Source organism: Elgaria multicarinata, chromosome 10 (assembly GCF_023053635.1).
Source record: "Elgaria multicarinata webbii isolate HBS135686 ecotype San Diego chromosome 10, rElgMul1.1.pri, whole genome shotgun sequence".
NCBI classification, from domain to species: Eukaryota; Metazoa; Chordata; class Lepidosauria; order Squamata; family Anguidae; genus Elgaria; species Elgaria multicarinata.
Window position 1 is genome coordinate 35,136,766 of NC_086180.1, and position 20,975 is coordinate 35,157,740.

General features: G+C 40.5%; 1 protein-coding gene across 1 annotated transcript in view; it reads left to right on the plus strand.

Annotated features, from left to right (window-relative positions):
* Positions 1-9,466: 9,466 nt before the first annotated feature.
* USP53 (ubiquitin specific peptidase 53) overlaps positions 9,467-20,975 on the plus strand; it is a 36,363-nt gene continuing 24,854 nt past the window's right edge. Inside the window, exon 1 of the mRNA XM_063136273.1 lies at positions 9,467-9,529. The gene's annotated coding sequence lies outside the window, so the exon portion shown is untranslated. The remainder of the gene's footprint in view (positions 9,530-20,975) is intronic.

Here is a 20,975-nt window from a genome sequence, read left to right on the forward strand (position 1 = left end):
GGAAAAAGGGCTATAATTCCCAGCATGCTCCAGCCAGTCATGTAGTTGTAGGGCTTTTTTCTGTCTAATCATGCATAGGATTGCACCCTTAATATTTTAAATGTTATACTGATCTTGAAACAATAACAGCTTTGCATGTTGTGTTTTCTATAACTGTTTAAGAAAGTTGCATTTTTACTGCAAGAAGCTCAGTTTTATTAGGCCAATTGTGAATATTAGTTGTTGTAATTACTTTTTGTGCACATAATTTGAATTTTGAAAGGACACTTTAGCACAGTTTGTCATCAGTCTTCAGCCAGAATCATGCACGATATTTTTGAAGACACACTTGCGCACTGTGATCAACTTTCCCAAGAAAGATATCAGTGTCATCGCTGTATCATGTGAATCTCATCTGAGAACAGATCTGTGTACTATGTTTTGCATCACTATACAGTCACACAAATGATGCCTCCATGAGACAGGTATGACAAAATTGAGGTAAGAGCAAAGCGTTCTGGCAACTTAAAGGCTAGCAAATGTATTGTAACATAAACTATCACGGGCCAGAGCCTACTTTAGCAGATGCATGAAGTGGTCACCTAAGACAGTATGACAGAGCGTGTGATAGCATACTTGTGAAAGAAGAAGAATGTGAAATAAGAAAGTTTGTGAAAGAAGGTCAAATAGGTGAAAAACAATTGAGACTAAGGGAATGAAGCCTACCTTTCTCCTGTTTTTACTGAATGTGATAGTACTGGCCACATTTGAATCTCTGTGCTTGAAAATATAGAATCAGATACATAATCCTCAGAATTCAACCTCTAATTTATTTTAAAAGAGCACCAGGAACCAAAATTGCTCCAATTTGTTTGGAGGGGCACAGCAGGCTTCATCTTTTGTGGGCTCTTGAGCCAGGCTTTAAACTGTTGGGGAATGAAAGCATATCCTTTGATGGGAGGAGGGGAGCAGAGCAAGCAAACAGAAAGAACTAATCCAAGGCTCCTGTACCATCACCATCACCAACATCATCATCATCATCAACAACACCAATGTCAATACTGTGGGGAATTTCTCATCTGGCACATAGTCCAACCATGTCAAGTAACTGATGGGCTTTTTCCCAAGGGCTTATTACCTACTCATAACAACTTTTGATTGCCAGGGGATGAATGGAGCCACTCTATTGGTTCCCAGTTCATTCTTTGATCCCTTCTGTAGCCAACAAGGTACTCTATGTTTCCTCTAGTGTTGATTTGTACCTTGCTGCTGCCTCCCTGGACCAAGGTATCCAAAGTATTTCCTGCTATCTTCAAAACCTGCCTGCCTCAACTGTACTCCAGTCTGATTCCTGCTGAGGTTGCATGCAAACAACCGTTTCCCATCTAGCATTTGCTCTCAGGTTTTAGGGGTTGATTTCCCATGCAACCTCTGGCCTGGTCTTTGACCATGATTGTTCCTTTCTTCTCAGTATCTTGGTCTGAACTACAACCGCTGCATCTTTCTAGTTTGTTCCACTGTAAATCTCCTAGATCAGGGGTGGGAAAATCTGTTCCCCTGCCCCCATATTTTGGCCTACAATTTCCATCAGCCCTAGCCAGCATACCCAATACCAAAACATGACAGGAGTTGTAAGTCAAAGCAATTGGAGGGCCATGATTACTCCTCTTGCATTAATGTTGACAAAATACAAATACGTTTGGCCATAAAATTTTCAGTTTACAACAGAGGATAGGCTCTTAGGTGTGCATGTTTTCTTAGAAGTAAGTCCCATTAAGTTCAATGGGGCTAACTTCCACATAAGTGAGCACTGGATTCTTTTAGACAGCAATGATGATACAATCTTATGCATATTTATCTGGCAGTAAGTCTGACTGAACTTAGTTTGAAATAAACATGCCTAGGATTTGGCTATAAGAGGTATGGTGGTTTTAGCAAAAGATGGATAACACAGGAAGTGTTGAAGTAGAATTTCCAAATAATAAACATGTTTTAAGAGAAAGGGGAATTTTTTTGTGATAAAGCAAGCTGATGGAACATATAGTATCCATTTCTAGTGTAAAAGAATGTTATATTGATCGAAAATACTACCTCTTTGTTTTATTTGGTGTCAAAATCTTACATCTAGTGTTTTGCAATATATACACACTTATCTGGGAATAAATTAAATTGAACTCAATAAGGCATACTTCTTGAGTAAACATGTATAGGATTGTGCTATTAATATGCCTTTACATATGTGATAAAACCCTGGATGTGGATATAAGAATAATGCAAGGGCACCTTCATTTAATGAGAATGGATTGTCTTACATTCCAAGCAAAGCAAAATGATTTTGGTGATGTGCTCTCTTTTAACTAAAACACATATTATCTGGAAAATTACACAAAATGGTGGCTAGTACTGCTATTTTTATACATAGTAATTCAGTACTCAACAGGTGGATAAAAAGGCAGGACTCATACTATATGTATAATGTGGTCTGATGGTGATTTGTATCAGGTGTGTTAATGGAAAATTCCCCAGTCACAAGTGCACTTTTCTCATGTCCAAATTATTTCTGTTTAACTATTTCCTCTAACCTACTATGATGTGTCATTATGAAAATAAATCAAAATTCTTTTCCATATGATGTCTGCTTCCTTTCATTCAAATTTGATAAAATCAAACTCAGGTTATATTTGGCCATGTGCTTATAATACTCCATAGTTGAAATAGGGATGTAGCAAAAGTGAAAAGTTGTAACACCACTTTCCTGTCCAAAATTGGGAGTATTGCAATTTCCCATTCCTTACTAGGCTAGTCCCTTTGCATTCAGAAAATGTTTTTAAAATCTCAGATTTTGAACCCAGGGAAAATTCAGCTGCCTGATGAACTCCTGACAAATGGAGCCCCTTCTGGTCCGGTGAAATAGGAGAAGGTAAAGTGGGTCAACATTTTGAGTTCAGTCATGAGGAAGTGGAGAGAGCTTTTTGCATGACCTATACAGCCCTCCTTTTAATTACATTTGAGGGTGCTTCCACACTAGGCATTTAGTGTGGAATTGACATGCTTTCATCACTCACGTACTGGCATAATGTGGACTCATTAGCCGGTCCCCGTTAACAATCTTGCTGCCCCGTTTTGGACCAGCTGAAGTTTCCGTACTGTTTTCAAAGGCAGCCCCACATATAACCTTCCTATCCCCTCCTCCTCCCTGCAGCTCCACACATTTGCCCCAAATCTGCTCTGGAAGGTTCCAAACATTCCAGAGCACATTTGGAGCACACATGGGCATTGCAGAGGGAAAGACAAAATTTGTTTCACCAACAGTTTTCTTCCATTGGTGAAACGACACCACCGGATATGACCCAATAATACCATAATATAAAAATTATCACGAGAGCATTATGGTGTTATTGCTATGACTATCTTTATTTTAAAAAAATTAAATTATAGCTAGAAAAGTCTCTTAGCACTAATTTAAAAAATTAATGGAGTAAAAAAATGGTGTCCACAAGGATTATTGCAAATGTGTGTGAGCTTTAAATGGCCCCACCCAGAGCAGCTATGTCACATCTACAGGTGTGGATCGAAGATAGCGGGATGTACAAATAGAAAATGTGTAATACCCCCGATAATATGGAAAGTCGGGTGCAATTTGGCTTAAAGTTTACAACATTAGAGCAATCAATGGTTAGTTCTAGGAGCCAGTTATATAAAAGCAACCTTAATGGTGCAGATTTTTCAGATTAGTACCTGGGAATTATCTACAGAATTTTAGGCAGTGGGAGAGTGTGAAGAGATTCTCTGTCAATAGCTGTACTTTTGAATAAGATTTTGACTCTCTGACCAGGTTCAGATGTAACAATCTGGTTCACTGGTCTGGGAACTCGTCTCTTCCTTCATATGCCTGACTTCAGCATAGAGCTTTTTAAAAGCCTATTTTCTCATCACATTTAAACTGGGAAAGTGGTTTAATCCCTGCTTATTAACCGGGGTATGTAACCACATTTGATGTTATCAGAGCTTTCCCCCTTCTTCATTTAGAGCCTTCCTTAGTATGAAATTTGCTGACTTTCCTATCTATTTAATACATGCTTTGTGCCTATTATTGATTTGTTCTTTTCTGATCCTTGCTGATCGGGCGCTATCTTCTTGCTGTGCTCCCTATTATGCCATGTCCCTGTTCTGCCTCCCAGCTTATTTTGTACATTTCTTGGGAACATTTTTTTTCCTGTGTATCCTCTAGCTCTTTTGAGCTTAACTGCAGGCACACTTGTAAATACTTCAAACATTCACTCTGGGTTTTTTCCTTCCTGTCCACTTCCCAGTAGTCAAAGCAGCAACAGACACGTAATAAACCTTGCTCCCACTGTTTATTTCAATCCCTGTTGATTTAGCCTTTAACGTTCCTCAAGCTTTTTTTAAAAAAAATCTTTTATATGTTCCCTTAAAACCCTGAGGCATATACCTGCCAGGAAAAAAAAGTCTTTAAAAAGTCATCTAACACTTGCAAGAATGGAAAGGGATACCTTTCTTTTCTTATTCCAGATTATGGATACTAACAGCCTTGGAAAAACAGCTGTGTATGCATGGCTGAATAGGAACAAGAGAAGGTGGAAAGGGAGCTGCATATTCCTTGCAAACAGATGAAGTATTTCCTCAGTAATCTGATGTCTAATTCAATGATAAAAAAATAAGGCTTTCACAATTCAGAGAGCATTTGTTCTACTGTGCAAAATACAGCAATCTTCCTGCATGATGTAACAAAATATAACATGTATCAGACCTTAAATAACTGATCTTTTCATTCTTTGCATCATTTGTACAAATTTGCTGATACGGTCCAGATATTTCTCTTAGGATATTGGCTCACAAGCCTGAAATACTGAATAAAGGGAGAAAGGGCTGGAATGTGTTACCCTGGAGAATTCACTTTTTGGTGCAGATGTCATACTGCTTCGCCCAGCGGTACCACAGAACTGAGCTTTGTACATTGCATAGTGAATTGATTTGCAAGGCTGCTGACCATCACAAGTACAGTAACAGGGAATACAACGTAAAATACAAAAAGTTAATATTTGTCTACTGAATTAGTGGGTGGGATGACACTCTATGATGAGTAATAACAGTTGAACTGGATAAACGGTAGACAATCCATAAATATCACCTTCTATACCAAATCAAATATATATTTAAACTGAGAATATAAGCATATATGTTACTGGCTGTAAGAAGCATACTGTCACCTGGACTGCCTCAAAAAGACTGCATCTAATCCCGTTTAACACAACTGATTCTCTAACTAGCTTTTTCTTCAGCTACTGTTTTATTTTTGCAAGTTATGTCAGCCTGGAGTCACAGGCTAACGTAGTCAAAATGCAGGGATAAAGTCATAATGCTAAAGTGAGGTTTCTTTTTGGGACTACCACTTCCATCATTCCTAATAATTGGACATGTTGACTGGGGCTGATGGGAATTGAACAACATCTGGAGGGCCACACCCCTGATCTAAGGCCTGCTATTCATGATACTTTGGTAGTGTGTGAGGTCCAGCAGTGCTAGTCCCTCCTGTGCTGGCAGGTAGCATAAAATGCTCACTACCACTCTGGAGGTCTCTATGCTGCAGCACCGCCCCGTGCCAACATTAATCCAGTTTTCCAAGTTTTGATGCTTGCAACGAGAAGAGCCATGCTGTGGACTGGTGCTTCTTGCGTTGACTTGGTGGCATGGAAAGGGGTGCTGCTCCAGAGACTTCCACAAACTGCCAGAATAACAGGAGTACTGAGCTAAAGAAGAAATGCAGGCAGGCCTGGCAGATACTGGAGGGCAGGGAGCGGAGGCAAAGTTTTGGAGGGCAGAACTGTGTGAGACACACAGCTTGCTGCATCTCCTAAGCCAGAAGTTCAAAACCTCAGGCCCAGGAGCCAAATCTGGCCCTCTTAGGGGCCCTAGAAAGCCACACCCCGTCCCTTTCCCCCAACTATGTATTTATTAATTTATTACATGCTGTTATTAATTTATTACATTCTGTTCTGGCCAACAATCAAAGCTCTCTGGACAATTCACTACTACTGATCATTTGGCGGTTCCCTGGATTTTGTGCATTCTCCTGCTATTCTAAACAACTGAATCACCATTCCTAAGGCTTCATTACTGGCAGTAAGAACCTTAAGCTAATATACGTGGTATTTTTGTACGCTTGGCTCCACCCCCTTTGCCTTTGGTCCCACCCACCATTGGAATGAGGTCCCCAAGAGGTTCTCTGAAATAGAATTCAGCCCTCAGGCTCATAGAGGTTCTGGACGCCTGCCCTAAGCTAACCTGGTGTCCTCAGATGTGGTGAAGGATGCTGCCCCATCACCAGGGTTGAAACAAGATTCAACAACCAGTCTAGTTGACTTCTGTACTTCAAATGGGGTGGGGATCTTGTCCTTTGCCTCAGGCAGCTAACTGTCTTGAGCCGCCCCTGCAGGCACGACAAGGTTTAAAGTGGATTTAGGAACACAAAAGTGGGAGTAGATAGTTTGCAGAAGACATTCCTTCCACTCAAAGCCCCATCCAGCTTCACCAAGGAACTTCTGCTTTGTCCATATGAGGAGATAAGAATAATGACACAATGGAGCACTGAAGAAACCTCTTTTCTACCATTGCTGAAAGTCATGTGGCAAAACAAGGAATTTGTGATCTCCTACCTCATCTTCTCGAACTGCAATTTCCTCTGTAACATTGTTTCCATCAGATCCCAATCAAGGGATCTGCATATGTTATAATGCTCCAGTGAGGGCAGAAGGCGCACCTTGCACAATTCTCTCTGCTAGAAGACTCCTAAAGGTGCAGGAGCCTCTTCAAGGTCTAGACCTGGCAATCACACAACCCAAGGCCCGTGGGTCCCCAGATCTTTCTCACCTCTCCACTTTTTTCCTGCCAATAATATACAGCCCCTCGTGACGTTTTGCCTCAGTACTTTGCACTTCCTTTGTCAACTCAATGCTTCCAATGCCTTTTCCTCAGGTCTTTGACTTATAGCTTAGTCTACTCTATAATGCTTACTATAACTATCCTGACACTTAGGGTACAATCCTATGCATGTTTAAACAGAAAAAAGTCCTACAACTCTCAGCGTTACCAGCCATGCTGGCTCAGGCTTCTGATTCACAGCACAATAGCTACTCTGCGCTCTTCCTTGGTGCATTCCATATCTGAGTTCCCTATTCCTAATTTTTATTTTATCTCTTCTGCCCAGCTCTTCCTGTCTCTGGGGCATAGGATTCTCAGCCAAGCAATTTTTTTGCTTTCCCTCAGAGCAGCTTGATTATTAATTATATTATTACTATTATTGCAATCATTCTGTAGCTCACAATTTCAGTCCATCGGCCGCTGTAATGCCTATGAACATTCCATGATGTCTGATATACAGATGAGAATGCATTTTCTTCATCACTTCATTCTGAGATTTGGAAGTCAGGCTTTACAGGTCAGAGGGTGTGACTCTCCTGGGCTGTTTTGTTCCAAGCGGGAGCTGGGACACATAGGGGGAGATGGAAAGAAAGATGCTAACTGAGCTGGAGGGGGGCAGGGGATGATAAAGAGATGCAAAGTAAGGAAAACAGAGGAGTCTAGAGACAGGGCAAGCTTGGTTCCAGGAGGTTAAGAGCCCTTGGTGAACTCCCCTCCTCCACTTCCCCCCCTTGCTTCTCCAAGGGCCCAATCCTCCCTGCCACATTGCCCAGAGGAAGGATGGCCAGACAGCAGCTGCAGCTTCTTGCAACTGTCTCCATCAGTTGCTCACACAAACGAGCAACTGAGCAGGTAGCAAGGAGCAGTTGCCACCATCTCTGCTCTCCATGGGCAGCGTCCCAGATGGGACTGGGTGCAATAAGCCCAATCCTACATGATGATGCTGCCACCTCCAACCTAGCAGTGGAGGTGGCTGTAAGGAGCAAACCTGTCTTCTGTGTTGTCCAGTGATGCAGATGCCATGACACTATCACTTGCCTATCCACCTAGTTTGAGAAACAGTACTGGGCCCAATCCCCATTGCCACCTAGTGCAGGCAAGAGAGCAAACGCAACTGCTCTTCTGAACTGCCATGTGCTTCCCTGCTTCCCTACTGCCAGTCAGTGCCAACAATACTAGGCTAGATGGGTCAATGGTTTGACTCAGTATAAGTGAGTCTATGTCCCATGTTCCTCCCACTAGTGATTTTGGCTCCTCCTCCTCAGTGACTGCTAGTCAGGAATTGGCACTGGGGTCTCAGGAGCCATCCAATGGCACTAGCTTCTGCTGCTGACTCTTGGACAGTTCATAGGAATGCAGGGTGCCAGTGTTCCCCAGGGAACACTGGGGAACAGAGAAGGAGCAAAGGGCATTTCAAGTGGTGCAAACTTTATCGTGCATATTAGATTTCTGAAATAAATTATTGGAAGGCTTAGTAAGGGAAGCAAAGGTCCTGTGTGTGTGTGTGTTCCACTCTTCCCAGTGCTGCTTAGGGGTGCCTGGCGGGTTGGGGCACATAAAACAAGTATGGAAGGAATGGGCTTCTTTAGTAGGGGAAAATAGGCCACCAGTGAGGGAGGAAGCAGCAGCCAGGCACCTCTCCATCGTGCCTGGGTCCAGCTCCAGCTGAGAGCCCCCTCCCTCCTGCTGCCAACTGTCAACAGTCACTGCTGAACTTTGCAACTAAGATTGTAGTGCCTGAATTTGCTTTCCTTTCCCCCCTCATCCTCATCCCCCCTCCCAATCCCCTTTCCTTTTGTGTCATGTCTTTTAGATTGTAAGCCTGTGGGCAGGGACTACCAAGAAATACTTTTGTAAGCTGCCGTGAGAGCCTTTTTTGGCTGAATAGCAGCATAAAAATGCTTAAATAAATAAATAAATAAAATAAAAATATTGTTAATCTCACCCCCCACCCGTTTGTTATAGGTTCAACTTCTTCTCATTTAAATCATCAGAAATTCGAGTACTATATACCAATTTCTCTGCAACATCCAAACCCACCGCTGGACCAGGCTCTTGGTGGTGGAGGAGGCGGAGAAAACCCCGCTTTCGGATTAGCTCCTGTTGCGATGACGTCACAGACCGTACCTCCAATCATTTCCAGCGTCTGTTCCCTATGGCCTCCCTCTTCCTCCAATCGGAGGCCGTCCTCTCTTTCTCGGCGTCTGAAGTCATCGGAATTACCAGGAGCTTACTAAGTAGACGGCCGACTACTTAGCCCTCCCACAGCAGTCAGCTGTTTCGCGTGCCTGCGCGCGCGCCGCCCAGCCAACCAGAGCGCGAGGACTCCCGGCTTGTTGTTGTCCGGCTTCTCTTCCTCCTCACGAGTCGCTCCCCCTCCCCCCGCCGTCTCTCCCTCCCTCCCTCCTGGAGGGCGCGCGAGCGTCGCTCAAAGCGGGAGGAAGAAAGTTACTCAGGGAAACAGAGGGGCGGGGCCTGTCGCGCGGCGGTGGGCGGGGGAAGGAGCCTGCTTCCCTGCCCGCCCGAGGCACAGTCTGGTCGCCTGCCGGTCGGAGCCGCGGTAGGGATGGGGAGAAGCGGCTGGCGTGGCGGCAGCGTCGGGCCGGAGGTGAGTCCCCCTCAGGGAGAGCAGGAAATGGGGCATGCGGAGGTGGCCGGCCGTGCATTTCCAAGGAGGCTAATCAGCGCTGCTCCTGAAGTGTGGAGAGGGGGCGGCAGCGGGATAGAGCGCAGCGAGCGCCGGCCAGGAGGCACTGGCTTGGGGAGGGGGGAGGAAGGAGGCACGCCGCGCCCGGTGCTCCGGGAAAGCTGCCCGGTGGAGAGCCGAGAGTCGGGGTTGAGGAGGGGGCCTCCTTGCGCCCGCTCGCCTGCCGGCGGACACACCCTTCAGTCAGGAACTTCCTGGCACGTAAAGTTTCTCCTTGGGGCGGCAGGTGCCTGAGGCGAAAGCCTTGGCGGGTGGGGTCGAGGGAGGGACGGACGGACGGAGTGCGACCCGCAGGTGCCCACGGCTGCCCCTCGCCTCTCGGTTTGACGCAGCCCGATTGTGTGCGTGTATATATTTCTGTATGAAGAAGCCTAGACAAACACGCCTCCCCATTCTCAAGTGATCCCCTTAGGGCCCTTCGCACTTCGGGGGTGGGGGTGGGGAGGAGGAACATTGCTGGCTAGGATGTTAAAAGCAAAGGAGGCGTGCAAAGAAGCCTCTTGTTCTCCCCCCCACCAAAAAAATCCCCCTTCCCAGTAGTATGCTCTTCCTTGCCGTTGCTGAGCCCTTTCAGCAGCTTTTATAACTCTCTTCCTCCTTGTTTACTTCTTCATGTTTTCTCCTTCACCAGCTCCTGCTCAGTCTCAGTTTGCTGGCTGTTGAAATGGTCCAGCAAATGACCATTCTCTCTCTCTCTCTCTCCCCCCCCCCCCCATTTCTTCTTCTATAATCTGGAGCCTTCCTTAAGTGTAGACATGCTGCCTGGTGGCCCACATCTCACTATGCCACTGGATTTCTTCCTCCCCCTCCTGTCTCCCCCCCTTCAAAGTCCTGTCTCTAGTTAACTATTTCAGATTGAATAGTAAGAGGGCAGGAAATGTAATCTGAACATTAATTGCTGTAAGGTACCCTTAGGATGAGAAATGGTCCAGGTTTGAGAGTCTGCAGGAGGTTATTGCGGTGTTGGGGCCAGTATCCTATTTTGCTGGCTATCCTCACATTAGACAGATTTAGCAAAAGTTAAGATACCTAGATTATTGAGGTTTTCTGTTCTTGTGTCTGTGGGTGTGTTTGCGGGGGGGGGGATGGGATTCAGTGGATGCATAATGCTATTTTAATTTTCTACTTCCTCTGTATTTGGCATTTCTGCATCAAAAGGTATCCCAATGAAGTGTATTGTACTTTTACATATTATAAAAGGTAAGATAAATGTGATTTGTATAAAGATTGTTTGGGATGCCCTACTTATCAATATCCATATTTAAGTACCTGCAAGTGACAAAACTTGGATTTGTATATGTTGCTATCTTCGTGAGTAAGTGTTAGTAGCTACTTTCATAAATGTTGAACTATAAAGTTAATTTTTAACCTGGATGTTGCATGCATGTTCAGGGGAAGTGTATGAGACCCATTCTAAACATTCTTTGAAAACAGGAAATGTCAGTGTGCAGGTGTATGTGGGGTCAGATTTCCAGTGCTTGAAATATTATGGGCTATAACATAGCATAAGATACAGGATCTAGATAGGAGTTTTTTAAAAAATGCTTGAGTAACTTAAGAATTACAAATGTATTACATGAGGTCTAGGAGGTACTACAAACATAATCTTGATTGAGGTAGATATCTTATTCTTTTACAACTGAAATGCTTTGTAAATGTGTTCACTGAAGTGTTTGCTTCCAGATATGTTTAGAAAAAATACATATGTTGTGACTGAAGAGTGCACTGTCTTGGATAGAAGTGCTTAGTTTTCAAAGTGAGAAGAAGTTGTTTAGTTCAGAAGGTTAAGTATATAATTGATACTTCAGTTAAAGAAATAGCTTTTGAAATTTACAGGCTAGTTATCTGAGATTTGTTCCTATTCTTTTGAAACAAAAGAGTGACTTAATTATTAGCCGTTTTACTTTAATTAAAATTGTTTTCTTGATTGAGCCATAAAATGGACACTTCATGTGCTGTAAAGTAACTTTCAGAGATCAAACTCTCACTTTTTTGTGATCCATGGAGGAAACTGTGTTTTTAAAGCAGCATATGCTGAACAAATAAATACTTGCATAACCTGTTCATTTCCTCAGATTGATGTAAGCAATGTTTTGAATGTCTAAAGGGCTTGGTTGCTCCTTTAAAAATAAATGCACCAAAAAGTTGGTGGTATGTTATGTGAGATAGTGGAAAGAAGATAAAAACTGATTTATATCCAAAGAACCATGCTATCCTACCCCAGTCTTCCCAATACCTGCTAAAATGCTTAGTGTCCCTCCCAAATAGCATGCAATATAGCACAAGTAGTTGTTGCAGCTGGGGAAAGAGAATTGGCAGAAATCAGAGATGCCCACCTCCGATTGAACAGAAGTGCCTTATCCTAGGGTTCTTCTGGATCTAAGCCATTATATTTAGCTATATATTTTGGGGGGTACAATTCCCTTTTTTGGAAACTTATTTTGCAAAATGGTCTGCTGTACTTGCTTTTTTACATCTCTCATTTGAGTTTGAGCCTTTTTAAAGGAGAAATGGGATTGAGTGTGTGTCTTACTTTCTACTTAAGACTGGTTTAGAGTAGTTTTTAAAACAATATCTGGCAAGAAAGCATTTTCAGACATGATGCTAAGAATGCTTATTTAGTCCAATCCTAAACTTTTATTTGGAAGTATTCAGTAGGATGATTTCTTTGCAACCATACTTTGTATTACAGCATGATCCTGTGCATAGTTATTTGGAAGTAAGGTCATTGAGTTCAATGCTATTTGTTCCTATGAGATTCAGTATCCGGTGTGTCAATTCTGATTATCAAATAATTGTCACTTACGAAAACACCCATAAGTAATAAATATATCAGAGCAATTTTCTTAACATGAAAACAGTTCATACTTTGTAGTGAATGAAGCAGGTTAAATAATTTGCCAGCAATGCTTCCTTGATACATAATCATGAAAACATTTCAAAATTAGATACACAAATGCTGGTTTCATTCAGTTTTTCATGTAATCTTTCAACTGCTTGTCAGTGTAAGAAGTGGAAACTCTTTAGCCAAAGCTACTAGGGATGTTCAGGGCCTCCCATTTATTTGTATAAAGATTTCAACTTTCCTAAAGATTGGCATCGTATGGCTGGAACAAATAGTTACAAAACTTGGTATGTGACAATTACACGAACAGAATTTTATGCATATTGAATCAATATTGCACATCATTGTTTATCATATGTGCAACAATACAGCATTGTTTGCTTAAAAGCACAGACTGGGTTATTGACTCATTTGGGCAATATTTTCAGTTTTGACTTTAAGTCTTTTGTAGTTCTGCAAAAACTATTTGAAATTTTCTGTTTAATCAGAATATTTATCTTTCGGAGTACATATGCATTTTCAACTCAGGAACATGGATATTTCTAGGATCCCCCATGGATACCAAAATATTTCATATTAAATGTAATGTTTTATCATTATTAGTAATTTGAGCATATTAACTAGATTTGTATATTACATTTCCTTCATTGTTTAACCTACTTAAGAAACTAGCTGTTCTTAAGACTGAAGAGAAAAGAGAGAAAGAGAAAATACATGGACTTATTTTTAATGGTAGGAATATTTAGTGGCTTCAACCTGTTCAGTTTGATTTAAAGGTTTAATATTTCTTCATGGGCAAGAATAATCCAGGTGCCTAATTACGTGGAATTATGTTTGTATTAAGACCTTGAACTGTTTCCAGCCCTTCATATTGTATAAAAAGATTATTATTGACATCTTGAACTTCAATGCAACTCATTGCATGGTTGTTGTTTTTTAAATTAAAGTGTTTTTTAGGATTACACCCTGCTAAAGGAATGGGGTCTAGTGATATAATTGTCATAATTTCTGCATTTGCAAATGCTCCACAATAATGGAATACCCTTCCTATATAAAGTTATCACAGGTGAAATCTGAGTATTTTGTTTTGCTTTTTAAATACACTGCTTTGAGGAACTATAAGTCAAGTAACTTAACTAATCAATTGCTCTTATTGTTTGAAAGATGGATGTACCAGCACTTGTTTAGCACAGCCGCACAAAAGAGAATACTTAAAAACAATTTGTAGCACTAAAATATGAGTAATCTTTTTATTTTAACAATGCCGTCATATCAGTTTTCATTCATAAATGGGGAGGTTAGTGTCTGCAAAATATAAATACCATATATATCACAGTGTATAAGGTATCAGTACTCTACACCTAAAAATTAGCTTAAAGGGTATTTATCCTCTTTAAACATGATAACATATCTAAACTCTTAAAAGTTTTATTCACTCAAGCTGTCATAAATTATCAATAAAAGGCTTTCTGTTTGTAGAGGAATAGAATACTTGATGTTCAGAAGTAATTCCTGGACATTACATTTTAAATTAAGAGAGATTGGAGGAGATAGATAAAATGGCATTTCAAACTAAAAGAGGGCATTAAATGATGTGATGCTATTTCAGTTTTGTTGAAATGGAAGTTGTTGCACAAGATGGTGACCAAATTTGTTTTTTCAATATTAACTTTAACTGGAAGAGACAAGTCAGTTGAGGTCTCATATGTGGGCTGTTTTTATTGTAATAGAGTAGAGGTGGTGATGGCTGATGTAGTGGAGAAGTTGTCAAGAACTCTGTTTAATCAGGAGGTGTTAGATGGCCTGTTGCCATTAGCTAAGAACATAAGAAGACCCATACTGTATCAGATCAAGGATCCGTCTCCTCGGGCATCCTGTTTTCCAAAATGGTCAGCCAGGTGTTTCCCGGAAGCCCACAAATAGGGCATAAAAGCAATAACCTTTCCCCATTGTTTGCCCCCAACAACTAGTATTCAGACATGTATAGCCTTTGAACATGATGTTCTATTTAGTTTTCATGGTTAATTACTGTTTATAAACCAATCCTCTATGAATTTGTCTAATTCATTGGCTATCATTACATCTTATGATAAGAAATTCCATGTTTATGCATCATGTGTGAAGTACTTCCCTTTGACTATTCTGAATCTACTGCCAGTGAAATGCATTGAAACACCTGAGTGCTTGTGTGAGAGAAGGAGAAACACTCTCTTCACTTTTTTTAGATTTGAGACAGTTCACAATCTTAAACCAAACAACAAAATAATCAACCAAAACAAAAAAGCAATAATTTTTAGAGTAATGCAATATTAAACATTAAAAATATTAAACCTTAAGGAGCCAGAAGTAAAATTTAATAATCAGATTAAATATTAAATGCTTGTTTAACAATGAATGTCAAGATGTGATGTCTGCATGGATACAATGAAGATGCCAGGCAGATCTCCCCTGGAGAGGGCATTCCACAGACAGGGGACCACTAAGGCTATTTCCCTGATAGCCACATGTTGCGCCCTTGTCGGTAGTGATACCCAGAGAAGAGCCTGTGGAGACTAGCTTACCCATAGGGCAGGGACATATTAGAGAAGGTGCTGGTCCATTTAGGGCTTTAAAGGTCAGCAACTTATTAGATTGTAAGCCTATGCGGCAGGGTCTTGCTATTTACTGTGTTATCTGTACAGCACCATGTACATTGATGGTGCTATATAAATAAATAATAATAATAATAACACTAACACCTTTAATCGGGCCTGGAAATGGACTAGCAGCACTGGAGGCAATATGTTTGAAATGGCAGTCCCAGTAAGCAGCTTCACTGCTCTGTTCAGCACTAACTGAAGTTTCTGGACCATATTCAGAGGTAGTCCCATGTATAACCCATTATAATAATCCAGACCAGGAGATTACCAGTCCATGGATAACTGTAGCTAGGTTATCTCTGTCCCGGTTGGGCCATAGCAGGTATATCAGCCAAGCTGGTGTATCAGCCAAAGCTAATAAAGGCCACTTTGTGACTGAAGTGACACAGCTGGATCCATGAGCGCTCTCAGACTACGAACTTGCTCCTGAGGGAGTGCCACCCCATTTAGAGCAGGTTGAATGCCACTTAACTGGACAGATGAACCGCCTACTAGCAGCGATACTATTCTAGCAATATTCAGTCTTGTTTGGATTGAGACTCAGTTTATTGGTCCTCATCCAGCTCCTTAGCAAATCCAACTACTGGTTCAGGATAGTCACTGCTTCACCTGTATTTTAAGAAAAGGAGAGGTAGTGTTAAGTGGCATCTGTGTATTGATGACATTTCACTCCATCTTTGTAGACAACCCCTCCCAGTGGTTTCATGTAGATGTTAAAAAGCATGGGTAACAAAATAGAGCCCTGACTCCACAATGGAGTCTCCATGAGGCAGAACTCTAGTCCCCCAGCACCACCTTCTGGTGCTGTCTGTCCAAGTAGGAGCGGGACACTGTAAAATAGTGTTTCCAACTCCAAATTCAGTCTTCCCAGAAAGATACCATGGTTGATGGCATTGAAAGCCACTGAGTGGTCTAGGAGAACCAACAGAGACAGATGGACTCTGTCTCTGTCTCTGCAAGCGGCATCCGCCAGGGTGACCAAGACAGTGTCTTCTCCAAAACCAGGCCTAAAACACAATTGAAATGGGTCCCAATAATCAGTATTAAAAATGCCTGAAGTTGGCCAGCAACCACTCCCTTAATCACCTTGCCTAAAAATGGAAGATTGACTCTATAACTATTAAAGTGCTCTGGAATTAACCCCAGCTTAATCAAGAAAGGCTGAACCACTATCTCTTTTAAAGATATTAGTAGTCTACCATGAGTAGTCTTGGGCCATTTCTACACCTGCCTTTTTCCCCGGGATTGTACCTGTGCAAATGAACAGGCAGGGACGATCCCTCCATTTGCCTGGGATAATCCTTTGGTGTAGAAAGGGCCTTGTTCTACACCATTTTGAATTTTAACAATCTCATTCATGTTTCCCCTTTGTCATTCTTTTCTAAATTAAAAAAGGTCCCAAACACATTGCCCTTTCCTCATAGGAGAGGTGCTACAGCTGGTTGATCATTTTAGTTGCCTTTTCCAGCTCTGATAACGTTATCTGAGAGAGGAGTCCTAGAAATGTACACAATATTGCAAACATTTCTTCATTAAGGTACTGCCTGGCTTATTTTCATTCCTTTTTGCTAATCCTTTTACTAGTAATGCATAAGGTGAAATTTGCAATTTTCACTACTGCTGTGTAAATTTGATCGAAGTTTTTGTTTAGCTATTCACCATGACCCATAGCTAGAAATTCAAATGCTTCCTCCATAGATAAGAATGGGTTATCAGAGATAAGAATGGGTTATCCTTACAATAGCTTAACAATATCCTGTTTATTTTTACATGCTGCAAATATTAAATTTTTATATACTAAATGTGTCACTGGCATTACTTTCTGAAGTATGCGCACATGCAAAAACTTAAATTGTGAATGGATTACATACACAACTTTTCTAGTAAGGGGATCCCAAAATTCTGTTAATGTTGTTTATGGGATAAAACCAGAGAAGTCATGTGGATATCATGTCTGATATTTTTTCCATCATAATGTCCTCCTAGGAGTGCTAAATGTTACATAAAAATTATCCGTTACAGTTTAAATCAGCCCTGGGTCAGTTTCATAATGTTTTATGCCCCTCAGGTTAGAAAGAGCTGGATAAAATTTAAATGCAACAAAAAATGACCCAAATGGAGTCTGGTAAGGTTTTCTATCTACAAGCAAATGCTATTGACGTTGTAATTCTCTTTGACCTGACTACAGAGAAAATGACTGGAAAAGCAGATTTCTTGATCAGGTTTCTAACCACATAAATTTACCACAAAAGGCTACCCTAGAAATGCACTAACCAATCCTGATTGTGTTCACTTTGACATTCCACTGAGTTTAATGTGGCTTGGTTTTTTTGGGAAGGATACATAGAATTGCAGCTTTTTGTAAATATAGTACAGGAACAACTTTAAGTAGAATAAATGTAGGTCTGTGAACCAGTCATTAATGGCTTCTTTGTGGGAGTTTATTCAATAATATATTGTTGAATGCATCATTTGATTATAAAGAACAGAGCATCACAGTACGTTCTTCAGTTTGAAACAAAGATTTCAGCTAAAATCTTTAATTGTAGGAGGATCATTCTACTTTTATAAGAGTTGGTGTATATGCAGTAAGTGAAACATGCTGATTTATATTTAGTCATGTTGAGCTAGACAAATGACAAAACAAAAAAGTATTAATGCTTGAACAAAATGTTATTTCTGCTTTCAACTGACGTTCAGTTTAAAACTTTGGTTCTAATTAGATATCTTTGTTGGTCATACAAATTGAATCTCTTGCTCCATAGTTTCTTCCAGTTCTCTTATTTCAGGATAGGCTTTAGAAATAGATTAAAATAAATGGAACCCTGTAAATTCGCTGTTTATGTAATATAGTTTGGGCCCACTTTCCCTATTCACAATACTTCCACACATTACTTCCTGTTTTTTATAGTATAAAAATACTGTAAATAGATAACACATAGATTTGGGAGCTGAGTTGTGGCACATTAGTGGCCATTTCAGTCAACTCTAAATTACAGACCACTCCTATACTTTCAGACTTCACGCACAGTCCTAATAGTTGATCAGCATTTCTGTAGTCTTGCCCACTTTTCTTTCAACAGCATACAGATTCTAGGGCTGCGTTCAGACAACACTATTGTCAAAGGAGGATTAATAGTCAACTCCACAGTTGATTATTGAGAGGGTACTCCACACACAACATGATTATAATTAACCATGGTGTGGATTAAGGCCAGCGTTGAGTTGACTATTATTCAACAGTGTGTTTGATACATCCCCTGCCCTTTCTCCCCCACTCAGTCCTCCTGCTGATATCCCATCAGCCATTGTGAATTCTGCTGGCTGGACTAAAGCAGCAGCCACTGCTTTGATCACTCTTGCCAGGGGACTCTGTAGTTGCCAAAAATAACCAACTGTGTGTGAAGAAATAGTCAACGGTATCTGACAAATGACACAATAGCCAACGGTTGTTCAAATAATCAACTCTGCTTATTTTGGCTGACTGAAGACACAATAACCAATTGTTGACTATTTAACTCACTGTTGACTGTTTAACCCTCTGTTGGTTATCGTGTCATCCGAACCCAGTCTAGGTCTTTTTCGGTGATGATCCAGTACAAATACATCATTTGAGCTAGAAAGGACTTACTTCACCTGAAACCAGAGCTCTTGGAGCCAAAAGCTCTGGAGATTTCAAAGACTGCGATTGAAATTTAGTTTAGGTTTTATTCCTTTATTGATTTTGTCTTATTTTTATTATTTTAAATTGACAACTCCTGTGCTGTTGTAGGATAAGGGTGAAGAGACTCAGTCCTCAGTCCTCTACCATTATCACAGTGAGTTTAGGCAAGATACTCTCATTCTCTCTGAGAGTAGTGTGCTTAAAATTGCATGCAGGTGAAAATAGTAACCTAACATGGGATTTTTGTAAAGATTACAAGGTAACATATTTACAGTGCATTCCTCGGCATGTTACTCGACAGTAAGTCCCTCTGCTTTCAACAAGGCTTACTCCCTTATAAGAGTGTTTTGGATTGTAGCCTTGAACAGCCAAGTATTATTTAATGTTAAGTTACTATTAGTAGAAGTTGTCGCATTAATACTTGCCACATCTATACCCTAAAAGCTTGTCCAAAGAATGGTGTTAACTTCAGAAATGGGTATATAGATATTGGGGTGGACTTATTTTAATATTGGGATATTTCATTTGAGGACAGTCTGCTTTTGAATCTTTTGTGTATGAGTTGGCAGTTATATATCAGATACTCACTGCTTAATACAGAGCTTCAAATCATGGCCTGGAAAAGTTGCAGATTTTCAGATGCCAGGAATATTCCCAATATGTCATATGTCATATTGCCTTACTTGTATATAAATCATAACCAGCCTGTGATTAAATATGATGTGTATTAATAGTGCATTGACAGTTGTCAGGAAGGAAACAATTAATATAATGTAGTTAAATGATAAATGTTGCCTGCACTTCCTTTTCATTCCTATAGAATGCATAGGAGAAATTCATTCCAGGAATTTTAGTAAGTGGTTGTCATACATTGTGCATAGCTTTGTGTTAATACTTACTTAATATCTTACTTTGATCTGTTCTGATGCCAATCCATAACAGGATTTGGAGTCAAACAGTAAAAATGTTCAGTTCTTTTAAATTGTTGGCTTGTGTGTACTTGTTAATATCTCTAAAATTACTGGTTGCACGCAATGTTTGCGTTTCTAGACCACCCATGATGACAACCTCAAATTATGAAAGAATACTTTCATATTTGATTTCTCTAATCATGTTTGAATATAATTGTAGAAACATCTTCAGCAATCACACATAAGGAAAAAACTTTTGGGCTCTTGTTTGAATCTGAGTCCAGGAGCAGGAAAAAATGCAGCTCAGAATACATGGGGTGGGGAGCTAGCAATATATAATACACATGACGGATTAAATGTTTGAATATGTAATAATGTAATGTTTTATCAAGTTGCATCTAGTAGTCAATTAATCTGATGTTATGGGTAGTGGTCTTTCAATTTCATTTTGAAATGTGTGTAGGCTCTTATCTGGAGCATTACATTCAGTGTTGTGCGCTTGTCAGAGTGCAATTGAAATTACAAGTTACTACAGGAACCACAGTTTAAGTTGTGTTAATTTTACAGTGCAGATAAAGAAAAAATGTGACCCCTATGTGGAGAATACTTTAAATGTTGTATTGGTTCAAAGTTAACTTTGTTCCTTTTTTGAACAACCTACATGTATATTCACGCTTTCATCTAATACAGCAAGTCCTTGTTCTCAAAAGTCATCCCACTATTTTTATTTTGACTTCTGGATTTACTCGTTGCCTATATACCTTTTTGATTTAAAAAGGTAGGTCTGAAATGAGCAGTAATCAACAACTGTCAAAATATTACTAGCAGTTTGTTCAGAAGCTCAGAAATATTACCACCAAGAATTTGAAATTGTACTCGCATATCACTCCTGACCTGGTGATTCATTTCACCTCCCTGTTTTCTATACTCCATTCCAAAATGCAAAACAATACAAACTTTCATGAGAGCAGGGAATTTGCTATTCACACCTAGAGCACACAAAACAGAGAACGTCTCAACAATGAATATTTACCTCCTTGCTAGGCACAGGAGGGCACTGCCTCCTTTCAACCCAGAAATTTTCTGGGGGAAATTCCAGCACCTTCGGTTGCTGATCTTTAATGCTATAACTGCTAATGTATTCTTTAAAGCTGGAGCACTAACAACAGAAAATGCATATGTTGCAAATGGAAGAACTTGGGGCGAGAGACTGTGCATTAAATGTTCTTTAGTAAGTCTCTCTGAAAGCTAGATATATGGATGCAAGGAGTCTGTTTGTTAAGCTATC